The sequence below is a fragment of the Bombina bombina genome, chromosome 9, assembly GCF_027579735.1.
Source record: "Bombina bombina isolate aBomBom1 chromosome 9, aBomBom1.pri, whole genome shotgun sequence".
NCBI lineage: Eukaryota > Metazoa > Chordata > Amphibia > Anura > Bombinatoridae > Bombina > Bombina bombina.
In genome coordinates, this window is record NC_069507.1 from 174,220,529 (window position 1) to 174,235,505 (window position 14,977).

At 39.0% G+C, this 14,977-nt stretch overlaps 1 protein-coding gene across 2 annotated transcripts in view; it reads right to left on the bottom strand.

The window, feature by feature from the left end:
- The window catches only part of LOC128640138 (prominin-1-A), a 161,285-nt gene extending 149,049 nt beyond the window's left edge, over positions 1-12,236 (bottom strand). The window contains exon 1 of one of the 2 annotated variants that reach the window (XM_053692493.1): positions 12,172-12,236. The gene's annotated coding sequence lies outside the window, so the exon portion shown is untranslated. Of the gene's footprint in view, positions 1-12,078 lie in introns of both variants that reach the window. The other variant, XM_053692492.1, reaches the window with a different exon arrangement.
- Between the last annotated feature and the right edge of the window lie 2,741 nt (positions 12,237-14,977).

Consider the following 14,977-nt stretch of genomic DNA (forward strand, 5'->3'; position numbering starts at 1 on the left):
TTTTTACAAGGAGGGGAGCAGGACGCCGCAACAGCTAGGACATTCCATGCAATCCTAAAGGCATTCAAGCCCAGCGCTTTTAGAACGGCATGAAACATCCTAACAGCGTCTATTGATTAAATTAAATTAACTTCCTTCATACTACAGTTGTTTATCAATAGCCAAACTCCACTCCATCCACAGACAACAAGGCTAGCCCTAACTATATAAAGTGTATTGTTTTGCAGCTTTTATCTGATAAAGACAGTCAGACACAGATATGAAGCTGAGTTATTCATGAGAAGTCAGCAGGGTGCATTCCAAGTTCTTAGAATTAGAAATTGCTCAATTTTATATCTAAATTATATGAAAATGTGGCAAAATTAATAAAGTATATTGCAAAGTTGTTTTATTATACATAACTAAACATGTTAAGGCTTGTACCTCTGAACCAATACAGTGGTGAGATTTTCCTTGACATACCATTAGTGACAAAGGGGACTTGGCAAATCTCACATCCAGTTGGTACTAACCTTGCGCTACATCTGTATTGTTGTTCAGAAGGCTGAATTTATAGAAAATGTCTCTGTCACACTCAATGCAAACATGTAAGAAAGGGTGACTCCCATGAATACAAGTAACCTGGTGTGCCTTTTGGTTAAGGACCAGCCCTACGGAGTGAAGAACTTAATTTTTAGGATTCTTTGAATGTGTGAGAGAATGCGCCTCTCTAAGGGTAATTTTATGACTTTAAAATGATATCAGATCTCTGTAATTTCAAAATGAGAAAAATTATGTTATTTTTCTCTTGCTGTCTCATGTTAAAATAGTTTCCACATAGCACATATTTTTAGTATTTACCCATACACAAACTTGCTATAACAAGGTTCCTTGTCACTTTTTTTTTTTTACACTAAAGGTCCACTGATCAATGCTACCGAAACTTAAAATCAACTGTTATGAATCATTTTTGGAAAGTGGCTTACGTTCTAAAATCGTTCACTCCAATCATTATGCTGCCCTTTGAGGTCGAATCAACATAGACCCTCAAATAAGTGAGTCCTAGATGTCATTGGTATTGTGTTTTGTTTTTTTTAATCATTGCCTTTTTCTTGTTAATATTAAAGGGACATGAAGCCCAATTTTTTTTCTTTTGTGATTCAGACAGAGGATACAAGTTTAAACAAATTTCCAATTTACTTCTGTTATCAATTTTTCTTCTTTCTCCTCTTAGCCTTTGTTGAAGCAGCAGCAATGCAATATTGAGAGCCAGGGTCAGGCTGGGAAACCAGACCAGCCCAATAAATGTTAGAAGACCGGCCCCAGCCCCCCTTCTATGCCCCCGAGCCATTTTTTCCTATGGATTGGAGCGGCCTTGAAGAAATGTGCTATGCATGCACACAAGGCTCACTTTGTGACCACCCTGACCAAGGATGTGGTCCGACGTCGGCCCACAGGACCAGTCCGGCACTGCTGGGAGCAAGTTGAACACATCTTTGGCCTGATATTGAAAACCTTGCCGGCATGGAGAGAAATTGCACAAAACCTTCAGGATTTTTTTTTTTTAGACCTTGTATTGTAATGTAGGAGTCTCTGGTTCACATAAAGAACACTACTTAGCAACATAAACGTTTCTCAAGATGAAATGTTTGTTTCTACATTATTATTTTTTTTTCAGGGCCTCGCCATACTGATGAGACATTTTAGAATATCTCACCTGAGTGGCGAGGTTTTGAATATCAGGTCCTTAGTGAGAAAATGAAGAGGCATAGATGTGCAGACACCAATCAGCAACAAGCTCCCAGTAATACATTGCTGCTCCTGCGTCTACCTAGGTATGTTTTTCAACAATGGATATCAATAGAATAAAGGAAGTTAGATAGAAGTAAAATGGAAAGTGGTTTAAAATTGCATGCTTTATCTAAATTCTGAAAGTTTTATTTTTATGTTATTGTCCCTTTAAAGGGACAGTCAAGGTGACCTGGCTAGAGACGGAGATGGCCGCATAATTTTGGAGCTCTGTGTGGGGAAATGAGCGGAGGCTTATCGGCACCACAGCAAACGGCTAAAACTATCATATTCCACTGTGGGAGGCAGAGGAGGTCTCAATGATATGCCAGATTGGAGCCGAAAATATGTTTACAGGGTGAACTTCTGAATAACACAAGAGCAACAGATCCCGTCACAGAAATGGCCCTGACGCCATCTTGCTTCCCACATAGCGATGCAGCGCTTCAGTGTCACAGCCGAGATACGACAAAGACCATATGAACAGCAAACGGATGGGTGAGATATCTATACTTATAGCCGCTGAGCCACCACTGTCACTTGGGCCAAGCTACCACGCGGCATAAGAGAATAAGGAGTTGCAACCGCATGACAGTCACAAAGTGTATGTAAAAGCATAGATGCTACAGAGCCTAACAGTTGCCTAACAGTTGCGGCGCGATGCCGATATAGTATATCTCCCCCACTCATCGACATCTTAACCATAACAAAGGATTCAAAGTTGTTTGCAACAGTTACTCGATGGCAGTCATATTCACTTTGTTTCTTTAATAATAAGAAGAGAGGGAGGAAGACTTATGCTCTTTTCACTGCGCAATTAAAAACAGTCTATATACACAAACAGGATATGCAGTGCTGAAGAAGCATTTTCAAGAGGAGCAACAGGATTGGGCATTACCAAACATTAAACTACATTTTGGGGCATATAGACTCTCAGTAACCATAACCCAAGAAAAGTTTCTGTATAACTTGCAATGAATAACTTTTAAGTGGTTGAAAACACTTTTGATAGCAGATTATTACTAGCCACATAGGTCAATATTTAACTAAGAGCTTTCATAATACCGGAAAAGACTGATTTATCCTACATCACGCTCTTCAGCTGACAGGCCAAGACTGAAAGTCTAAACACTTAAGATGTCTTCTAGACAAGTAAAAAAACTGGTTTAACAGGCAAACAAACAGCTACCACTCTTTTTTAAATCATCTAAAGGGGACAAGACTACGGAGCTGCCGGAATCGGAGATAACGATCTCATCAGACCAATCCTTTACTAGCGGATCTAGTACACTCGACCTTACACCGGTCACCAAAGCAGATCTGAGAGATCTAGTGTCTAAACAAGACATCAACATGAATTTCGAAAAAATGTGGACAAAACTAGACTCCATACAAACAACAATGACTGAGAGTCTAACGGAACTAAAACAGGATATACAGGAGCTAGGTATGAGAGTAGATACACTGGAGGAGAATGAAAACCTAAGAGATGAAACAGCAGACAAGGTATCACAACAAGTCCAGACCCACAAGCAAGAAATAGAAGAGCTTCAAGACAAATTGGAGGATATAGAAAACCGAATGAGAAGGTGCAATATTAGACTCAATTGAATCCCGGAATCCATAGCACCTACGGATCTACAAAGCTACTTACAACAGCTATTCAAGGCCATCACAGGCCACAAAGAAGAAGATCACTTTCAAATTGAAAGGGCACATAGAGCCCTAAGGGCCAAGCCCAAGGGAGATCAACCACCAAGGGATGTCATAGTTAAGCTGTTACGCTTTCCAGACAAGGAAGCAATTCTCTCAGCGGCTAGGCGGAATCCAACATTCAAGTTCCAAGGCTCAATAATCCAATTCTTCCAGGATCTATGTTTGCAAACACTCCAGAAACGATACTCTATGAAGCCCCTAACCCTGCTGCTCCGTAAAAATAAAATACCCTACAGGTGGGGCTTTCCATTCGCCTTAATCATACTACACAAAGGAAAAATGCTGACAATCAGAAAACGCCAAGATATTTCGGAAGCATGTTCTTATCTGAATCTAGAACCTCCAGATCTACCGCCCTCTGAGCAAAATACAGAAGAAGCTCCTAACCCGCACAGGGAAAACAACCACAAAAGAACCAAGTGGACCACAGTACAGAAAAAAAGACCAAAGTGACTGGTGACTCTAGGTGGAAAGAAAGCTGCTACTGCAAGATCCGAGATGGAAGCTAATTACTGATCAGATGAGTATGATCTGATGAACTTAATCTTCTTCTCTTTTTTCCCTTTCCCCCCTCCCCAGATTTGACTTGCAGAAAGTGATATTTCCCCCATACAGCTGCCAAGTTTAGCCCTTTCACACAGACTCAGAGTGATTAAACCCTTAATTATGAGGAATTGTCCTGTTCACCATGTTTAGACTTAACATTTGTTTCTTCAAGTTCCACTTTTATTAGAAAACTGCAACATGCCTAGGCATAAGTCGTATTCCTATTGTATGTTATGAAAATATGCTGATTTGCTTCCGCTCCCATGGCCGCTGCTCCGAGCTGATTCTTTTCCTGTCGCCTCGGGGTGGCGGTCATGGCAGCTACATCTAGTTAGATGTTCAATTTTTTGTATTTCAATATGAGATTTTTGTGTTTTCAGTTTGACATGTTAATAAGTTTATTTTTTATTTATGTTCTCATGTTTGTGTGGCCTTTAAATATTTGTCAGACAGAGTATAAATGCCGACAATACCTACCATTCACTTTTGGGGCTGTTACCATAAGACATGGTTACACACTTAACTCCCATGACCCATGACCTCATTATTCTCTCACACAATGTGAGAGGCCTTAATACCAATATCAAAATCAAGGTGGCCATTACCCACTATATAAAATTGAAAGCTAAGATCATCTTTCTCCAGGAGACACACTTCACACAAACCCTGATCCCCAAGTACTGGCACCGACAATATCCAACTCATTTCCACTCCACAATAGAACAGAAAAAAAGAGGGGTCTCAATACTTATACATTCTTCCCTACAATTCGAAACAGATGAGGTCATAAGAGATTCTGAGGGAAGGTTTCTCATTGTTAGGGGCCGCACACAAGGTATGAAGATCACACTATGCAACGTATATGCCCCAAATGAAGGCCAACACACCTTCTTTCGACAGATCTCCCGCATGTTAACACAATGGTCCCACTCCAGAATAATACTCGGTGGAGACTTTAACATCAATATTTCAACTCACTATTCTAGGATGATAACTAAACCCTCAAACAAACAACTTAGGCAACTATCCATATTGAAATCTATAAGGGAATCTATGTCAGAACATAACCTACTGGATACATGGGAAACAATATTTGGTAACACAACAGACCATACATTTTATTCACACGCCCATAACAGCTACACAAAATTGGATTATATATGGACTAGTCAGACTCTAATACCGAATATTGTAACTTCTAATATCCACCCCTGTGTCTGGTCGGACCATTCGATAGTCCAACTATCCATGACAGGGTTAGTTGATAATCAACGTCAGAAGTCCTGCACGTTTGACCCTTCTATACTTCGCAATGAGCAATTTCATACTGAGATAGGAAAATTAATGCAGGAATACTGGTCTACAAATGTTAATTCCACTGTTAACTCACTCAACCCATGGGCTGCACATAAGCCCTTCATTAGGGGGATTCTGATAAAGGAGAAAGCTAGGATCATCACCCTAGCAAATAGAAATATTAAACAACTTCACTCAGAGATCACTACCTTAGAAACCCAACACAAAAACACGCTATCTAGTATAACATTTAGAACCCTTCAAGCTAAAAGAAAACTTCTGTCAAAAATCTTAAACGATTCGGCGATGAGAGCCCTCCAAAAACTAAAAGCAAGCTACTTTTTATACTCTAATAAGCCGGATAGATATCTAGCTAATAAACTTCGAAATAGAACAAAATTATATTCAATAACCAATTTATATACCCAGGAGGGAACTCAGACGTCGAATCCCCAAGAAATAGCTAATATATTTGCTAACTATTACGAGTCATTATATGATGGGCAAAAAGTACATCACACTGACAAGACACGTAGACTATTATCTAGATTCCTAAATCAAGCTACCCTTCCTACAATCACCCCGGAGGAGAATGATATTCTTAATGCAGAGATCTCTGTGCAAGAAATCCTCAATGTCATTAAGGATTTAAAAGCAGGCAAATCGGCAGGCCCCGATGGCCTGCCCAGCGAGTATTACAAGCTATTTAAAGTACCCCTAATAACCCACCTACAGAAATTATACAATGATATCATGCTAGGTTCCGATATTCCCATTGATTTACTTCTAGCCAAGATTATAGTCATCCCAAAACCAGGAAAGGACCCTAGGTGGTGTAATAACTATAGACCCATATCTCTGATCAATCAAGATCTCAAGATCTTAACGAAAATTTTGGCAAATAGACTCCAGACGCTACTACCTCGCCTGGTCCATCCCGACCAGGTGGGTTTTATTAAGGGTAGGGAAGCCCCAGAAAAACATGCGTAGAACCATAGACCTAACCGACCACTTGAAAAGGAAAGGGACGCCTTCTCTGCTCCTTTCACTGGACGCGGAGAAGGCGTTCGATCATATAGACTGGACCTATATGTTCCAGATACTCACCACAATGGGTTTTGAGGGATCATTCATGAAAGCACTAAAGGGGATATATTCAAACCCTAAAGCAACGGTCAGTGCAGCAGGCTACATGTCCAGGACCATAGACATAAAAAACGGAACAAGACAGGGTTGCCCCCTCTCACCACTCCTGTTTGCCTTATGCGTGGAACCACTAGCAGCAGCCATTAGAAACGCAAACGACATTAAAGGGGTGATGATCCGTAAATCAGAATATAAGCTTTCGCTTTTTCGGATGATGTTTTATTGACCCTAACAGACCCATTCAGCTCCCTGACTAACCTTTATCAGATCTTACAAGACTTTGCAGAGATTTCGGGTTATAAGGTAAATGTTGACAAATGTGAAGCCTTACCACTGGCACTAACCCCCCATGCCAAAAAACTGATTGAAATCAACTTCAATATAAAATGGGCTAAGAGTTCGCTCACCTACTTAGGGACAAAAATTTCAGACACTCACGATAGTTTGTACAAGCTAAATTATATCACACTATTTCAATCTATTAGACGAGATCTTAGATCCTGGAGGAAGGGGACCTTCTCGTGGTACGGGCGCCTTTCGTCCATAAAAATGAATGTGCTCCCGAGGATCTTGTACCTCTTTAGAGCACTGCCGATCAAGGTCGCTCCCTCGGAGCTCCAGAAACTACAATCAGAACTAATCTCATTCTTAAGAGGGGATGGTAATGCTAGGATAGCATCTCATACATAACCAGACACAGACGCCTAGGAGGAGTAGGAATACCACATTTACAAGATTACTATTTAGCAGCTAGAACAGCACAAGCTTCGCTCCTCCAGAAACCATTAAGAGAGATTCTCTGGACAAGAATAGAAACTAATAGTATAGAACTGGATTACACGGATGACCTTCTGTGGAACTCCAAGAAAGATGTACACCAAGACAGCCGTAGCTTACCCTCAACAGTGGACACACTTTCACACTGGGAACAATTAATAAAGCATCCAACGGTGCTGCCCCTAGGCACATGGGTCAAACCGATCAGACTCCTGCTTCCCAAGGAAACTCACAACACAATAGATAAGTGGACCAATAAAGGTCTCTACAGGGTGGCAGACTTTCTCATCCACTCACAAATAATCTCATTCAATCACCTACAGGAACAAATAGCCCCACACAAACTACATTGGTTCCTTTACCTCCAAATCTCTTCAGCCCTTAATAAGTATGATATCTCCCGTGGGAAACACCCACCTACAGTTTTGGAAAGGATATGCTCAAACCCGACCAGGGAAAAGCAACTAATTTCTAAACTTTATATAGCGATTCAGGACACACATTACACCGAGAAATCGCCTAAAGTGATAAAATGGGAAGAAGATGGGGTAGATCAGCTTTCAAAAAATGAATGGGATCAATTATATTTTGAATCCTGTAAGGGGCTCATTAGTGCGGATCATAGGGAAAACTCTATAAAAACAATATTTCGATGGTATCTTACACCCCTAAAAACATCACACTACTCTGTAAATAAGTCCAAATTATGCTATAGAGGTTGTGGGAGACAAGGATCTTATAGACATATGTGGTGGGACAGCGAACCCATCAAAAATATATGGAGAATGCTCAATGATCTCCTCAGTAAAGTCTTAGACGAACAGATAGTACTAACCATAGACCAAGCACTTCTTCATAGGCGATTGCTCAATTTGAACCCTGCCATTAATAAATTCATTAAAATACTTTGTACGACCACTAGAGTTTGCATAGCGAGGCACTGGAAGGAGGGACCCCCTACCTGGAAAGAGGTACTAGATAAAATAAAAGACATCTACGCAGCATCCGAAAGGGTAGCATGGATACAGGGAGACACAGAACAGTTTAACAAAATATGGTTTTATTGGATAATGCACTCGACGAAGGTGGATAGGTAGTAGACTCTACAAGTAGAAGACTATGATAGAAACTCTACAAACTCTGTGCACATAGATATAATTAGGCCAAATGACGTATTCAGTTTAGACTCCAGACACAATTAACCCACAACACAGACATGATTTAATGTTTATTTGTATTCTTATTTTTATTTTTTATTCAGGTTGTATAATTTTGATTATTCATGGTATTTATCATGGATCAGTGTTAAGGATTTATGAGTTAAAAAAATGTTCCCATGTTGATTTAAGATGACACATTGTCTGAGGCACTATACTTATTGCTCTCAGGATGTACACGCTGTTATATGTTCTGTGATATGGAAACAAATAAAAATAATTTCAACATAAAGGGACAGTCAACTCAAAAATTGTTATTGTTTAAAAAGATAGATAATCCCTTTATTACCCATTCCCCAGTTATGCACAACCAAAATTGTTATATTAATATACTTTTTACCCCTTTGATTACCTTGTGTCTAAGCCTCTTCTAACAGCCCACAGATCACATGGCTATTTATTTATTATTTATTGACTTGCATTTTAGCTGTGTTGTGCAGAACCCCCGGGCGTGGGCGCAATGTTATCTTTATAGCCCACATAAACTAGCAGTCTCCTGTTGTGAAAAGCAAATAAACAAACACGTGATAAGAGGCTATCTGTAGTGGCTTAGGCAGACATTTAGAGGTTTAAATGTTATACATTATATTAATATAACAATGTTGGTTGTGCAAACCTGGGGAATGGGTAGTAAAGGCGTTATCTATTTTTTTAAACAATAAGAATTTTAGTGTTGTCTTTCCCTTTAAAATGGATTCAGACTTGTAAAACCTTATCAACAAATATAAACTGTCCCCAATTTGACAATGATTTAATTACCTAAACACCAGGTTGTATAGGCAATACAAGATGGTAAATTATCTCTAAATTCTTTACATGTGCAACATTACTTTCAATAGAAATACAATACAGTAACGTTTTGTCTTTACAGGGAGTGCAGAATTATTAGGCAAATTAGTATTTTGACCACATCATCCTCTTTATGCATGTTGTCTTACTCCAAGCTGTATAGGCTCGAAAGCCTACTACCAATTAAGCATATTAGGTGATGTGCATCTCTGTAATGAGAAGGGGTGTGGTCTAATGACATCAACACCCTATATCAGGTGTGCATAATTATTAGGCAACTTCCTTTCCTTTGGCAAAATGGGTCAAAAGAAGGACTTGACAGGCTCAGAAAAGTCAAAAATAGTGAGATATCTTGCAGAGGGATGCAGCACTCTTAAAATTGCAAAGCTTCTGAAGCGTGATCATCGAACAATCAAGCGTTTCATTCAAAATAGTCAACAGGGTCGCAAGAAGCATGTGGAAAAACCAAGGCGCAAAATAACTGCCCATGAACTGAGAAAAGTTAAGCGTGCAGCTGCCAAGATGCCACTTGCCACCAGTTTGGCCATATTTCAGAGCTGTAACATCACTGGAGTGCCCAAAAGCACAAGGTGTGCAATACTCAGAGACATGGCCAAGGTAAGAAAGGCTGAAAGACGACCACCACTGAACAAGACACACAAGCTGAAACGTCAAGACTGGGCCAAGAAATATCTCAAGACTGATTTTTCTAAGGTTTTATGGACTGATGAAATGAGAGTGAGTCTTGATGGGCCAGATGGATGGGCCCGTGGCTGGATTGGTAAAGGGCAGAGAGCTCCAGTCCGACTCAGACGCCAGCAAGGTGGAGGTGGAGTACTGGTTTGGGCTGGTATCATCAAAGATGAGCTTGTGGGGCCTTTTTGGGTTGAGGATGGAGTCAAGCTCAACTCCCAGTCCTACTGCCAGTTTCTGGAAGACACCTTCTTCAAGCAGTGGTACAGGAAGAAGTCTGCATCCTTCAAGAAAAACATGATTTTCATGCAGGACAATGGTCCATCACACGCGTCCAAGTACTCCACAGCGTGGCTGGCAAGAAAGGGTATAAAAGAAGAAAATCTAATGACATGGCCTCCTTGTTCACCTGATCTGAACCCCATTGAGAACCTGTGGTCCATCATCAAATGTGAGATTTACAAGGAGGGAAAACAGTACACCTCTCTGAACAGTGTCTGGGAGGCTGTGGTTGCTGCTGCATGCAATGTTGATGGTGAACAGATCAAAACACTGACAGAATCCATGGATGGCAGGCTTTTGAGTGTCCTTGCAAAGAAAGGTGGCTATATTGGTCACTGATTTGTTTTTGTTTTGTTTTTGAATGTCAGTAATGTATATTTGTGAATGTTGAGATGTTATATTGGTTTCACTGGTAAAAATAAATAATTGAAATGGGTATATATTTGTTTTTTGTTAAGTTGCCTAATAATTATGCACAGTAATAGTCACCTGCACACACAGATATCCACCTAAAATAGCTATAACTAAAAACAAACTAAAAACTACTTCCAAAACTATTCAGCTTTGATATTAATGAGTTTTTTGGGTTCATTGAGAACATGGTTGTTGTTCAATAATAAAATTAATCCTCAAAAATACAACTTGCCTAATAATTCTGCACTCCCTGTATTCAAACAAAGGTGTGTAGATCCATAATATAGTCATTTGAAATAAGATACCTGTATTAAGAAAAGAATTGACAACCCACATCAATATGTTCTATTAATAATTGCTTGAAGGATAAACTAGAATACACAACCAAATAGTAACAGTGTAATATTTTTAATTTGTTTTTAATGCCCATCAAAAGCAAAATGATCAAAGCACAAATTCAATCTGAATCTTCATTACAGCTTTTGATATAGTGGTGACGATAAAATATATTTATATTAATAATACAATTTTATTGCACTGAAAATTAAAGCTGAGTCTTAATAGTTCTTAGGGCTTATGAGACCTATTTGTAGAAAGAAACACCACATGACATCCTGTGGTTGATGCTAATTAAAGGTATTTTTATGTCATTTTTGGGGGGTTCATATAAAGGAGAACCTTTCAACTATCTTTTTTTTTTAGTTGCTACATGCCCAAGTGTAAAACTAAATACTCAATTAACTTACAGGTGTTCAGCTCTAATTCTCGGAGACACATTCACCTGGGGTTAAAGGGACGTTAATCACCTTGAGATTTTTATTCAACATGTCTCGTAATGAAACAACTTGGCAATATACTTCCATTATTTCTTAACTATATTTTCATATTTACAGTGTATGAATGTGTGATATATATATATATATATGTCATATTTACAGTGTGTGTGTATGTGTGTGTATATATATATATATATATATATATGTATATGTGTGTATATGTATATGTGTGTATATATATATATATATATATATATATATATATATATATATATAATAAAATTAGTGGAGCTTCAAAGATTAGAAAGTCATGATATTGTACAGTGCTGGTGTCATAAAAAAAAAGTACACATATTATTGAAAGTATGGGAGGATTGAAAGTATGGGAGGGGGAATCAAATTTCCTAAGGACTGATGATAATTAGCTCATGTATCGCATAGGGATTTTTTTTCTGGTATTTAGTTCCTTTTCTATCTATGGTACTACATAGAAAATTAACTGACGATTTTAAAAGGATAAGGTTGTTCGTGCAAGAGGACAAAAACAACGAGAATATAAAACCTATTGAAATGTAAAAGTCAGAACTAAAGTATGATGTACAAGGATCTGAGAAACAAAGAAAGAAGAGGTAATATACAAAACTATTGTTCTCACTCACCCAGCTTTCCTGTCCTGTAAGTTATTCAGTGTGAGAAACTAGCTCTCAGTTACCAAAGGTTTAACCCTGAGCGGCGTTACACATGATATATACCTGCAATGTCTCTGTAATATGAGCCAGCAGCTCAGGTCTTTCTTGCTGAGTAACTTTCACCTGTGCTCAGCTTGTTATCAACTTCCTTTTGTTGATTAATAGCAGCCCACTTACATTGCCCAATGAGGCTGGAACACTGCCAGGAGAAGTACGGTGAAGCTAGAGGGATGTGACATAATTATGTCTTCCTAATCATTTTAACCCTTTTGTTTATGGGGAATCTGCCATCATATTATCCTATACTAATCTGTATAAGGTCACGGTTCACAGACAGTTAATAATTGTTCTTGTGTTTCCTACTTGGATGCCTTCCTCTGGCCTCCTGATGTGATTTTGTTTTCCCATCAGCTCTCTGGTTAGTTGATATTAGGGGTGTGGAGTGTACTCTAATTTGTATTTCAGAACAAAAGATTCCATCTGTGACCTCAACAAGTTCAATCAAAGAGGACATGTTGTAAATTGTTGTGCACTTTTGCTTCTATATGGAAGTCTAAGACCAGTGCTATACGATTATCTAAAGCAGTTCACCACACTCCTCAAAAGCTTTAATTTCATGTTAACCGATTTAATTAAATTTCATGTCTCCTTTAAAGGGAATGTGATTTTAAAATTCACTGACTTGATAGTGAAGTTCCCTCCTCTATACTACATATGTGTATCAACATTCCATGATGAGGTCTTGATCTGGCTGAATGTGCTATCTATAATTGTCAATCATCTGCCCAGTCTATATAACAGGGATTGTCAACCAGCTTAAAGGGGCAGTCAGGTAAAAAAAAAAAAAAAATCATGCTTTAAATAGGGAATGCAATTTTAAACAACTTTCCAATTTACTTTTATCACCGATTTTGCTTTGTTCTCTTGGTATTCTTAGTTTAAAGCTAAACCTAGGAGGTTCATATGCTAATTTCTTAGACCTTGAAGACTGCCTCTAATCTGAATGCATTTTGACCATTAGAGGGCATAAGTTCATGTGTTTCATATAGATAACATTGAGCTCATGCACATGAAGTTACCCTGCAGCGAGCACTGATTGGCTAAAATGCAAGTCTGTCAAAACAACTGAAACAAGTGGGCAGTTTGCAGAGGCTTAGATTCAAGGTAATCACAGAGGTAAAAAGTGTATTTCTATAACAGTGTTGGTTATGTAAAACTGGGGAATGGGTAATAAAGGGATTATCTTTCTTTTTAAACAACAACAATTCTGGTGTTTACTGTCCCTTTAACCCCTTAGTGACCACATCACTTTTCAATTTTCTGACCGTTTTGGACCATGACTATTTTTACATTTCTGCAGTGTTTGTGTTTAGCTCTAATTTTCCTCTTACTCATTTACTGTATCCACACATATTATATTCTGTTTTTCTCACCATTAAATGGACTTTCTAAAGATATCATTATTTTCATCATATAATTTACTATAAAATATGATGGAAAAAAATGGGGAAAAACACTTTTTCTAACTTTGACCCCCAAAATCTGTTACACATCTACAACCACCAAAAAACACCCATGCTAAATAGTTTCTACATTTTGTCCTGAGTTTAGAAATACCCAATGTTTACATGTTCTTCTTTTTTTTGTGCAAGTTATAGGGCAATAAGTACATGTAGCACTTTGCTATTTCCAAACAATTTTTAGTTTTTTTTTAAATTAGCGATAGTTACATTGTAACACTGATATCTGTCAGGAATCCCTGAATAACCATTTACATATACATACACACACACACATATATATATTTTAGGTTTCTCACTGAAATTATTTACAAACAGCTTGTGCAATTATGGCACAAATGGTTGTAAATGCTTCTCTGGGATCCCTTTGCTTCAGAAATAGCAGACTTATATGGCTTTGGCGTTGCTTTTTGGAAATTAGAAGGCTGCTAAATGCCACTGCGCACCACACTTGTATTATGCCCAGCAGTGAAGGGCTTAATTAGGTAACTAGGGTTAATTTTAGCTTTAGTGTAGAGATCAGCCTTCCACCTGACACTTCCCACCCCCTGATCCCTCCCTGACTCCTCTCAAACAGCTGTCTTCTCTCCCCCACCCCACAATTGTCACTGCCATCTTAAGTACTGGCAGAAAGTCTGCCAGTACTAAAATAAAATGTTTTTTTTTTTTTTTTTAAATACATTCTTCAGTGTAGGATATCCCGTTAGCCCCCAACTTCCCTGATCCCCACCCAAACAGCTCTCTAACCCTCCCCCTCTACTTATTTGCCGTCATCTTGGGTACTGGCAGCTGTACCCAGTTTGCTAAAGAAAAATTTGTTTTATTTAATTTTTTAATAAAATTTTTTAATTTTCTGTAGTGTAGCTGCCCCCCTCCCAGATCCCTTTTCTCCAAGACTTATCCCCCCTCTCCCTCTGCATTGAAATTATTGTAGACATTGACTAAGAAGTGCGTGCTCACGCCCCCCCCCCACTCGCGTGCTCCTGACGCCATCCCGGCAATACCCGAACCGGATTAACATCAAGCAGGAATTGCTCAGCGATGGGCCGCCTACCTGCCTCCCACCAACAATCGGCACCATCACTGGCCGATGCAGAGAGGGCCACAGAGTGGCTTTCTCTGTATCAGATGCTTAAAAAAGGTTATTGCAGGATGCCTCAATATCGATGCATCACTGTAATAACCTGAAAGTGGCTGGAAGGGATCACGATCGCTTCCAGCGCTTCAAACCCCTGAGGACGTACAGGGTACGTCCTTGGTCGTTAAGTGACAGTTTTTGTAGGACGTACCCTGTATGTCCTTGGTCCTTAAGGGCTTAAAGGGATGTTAAACAGTCTGTTTCATTATTG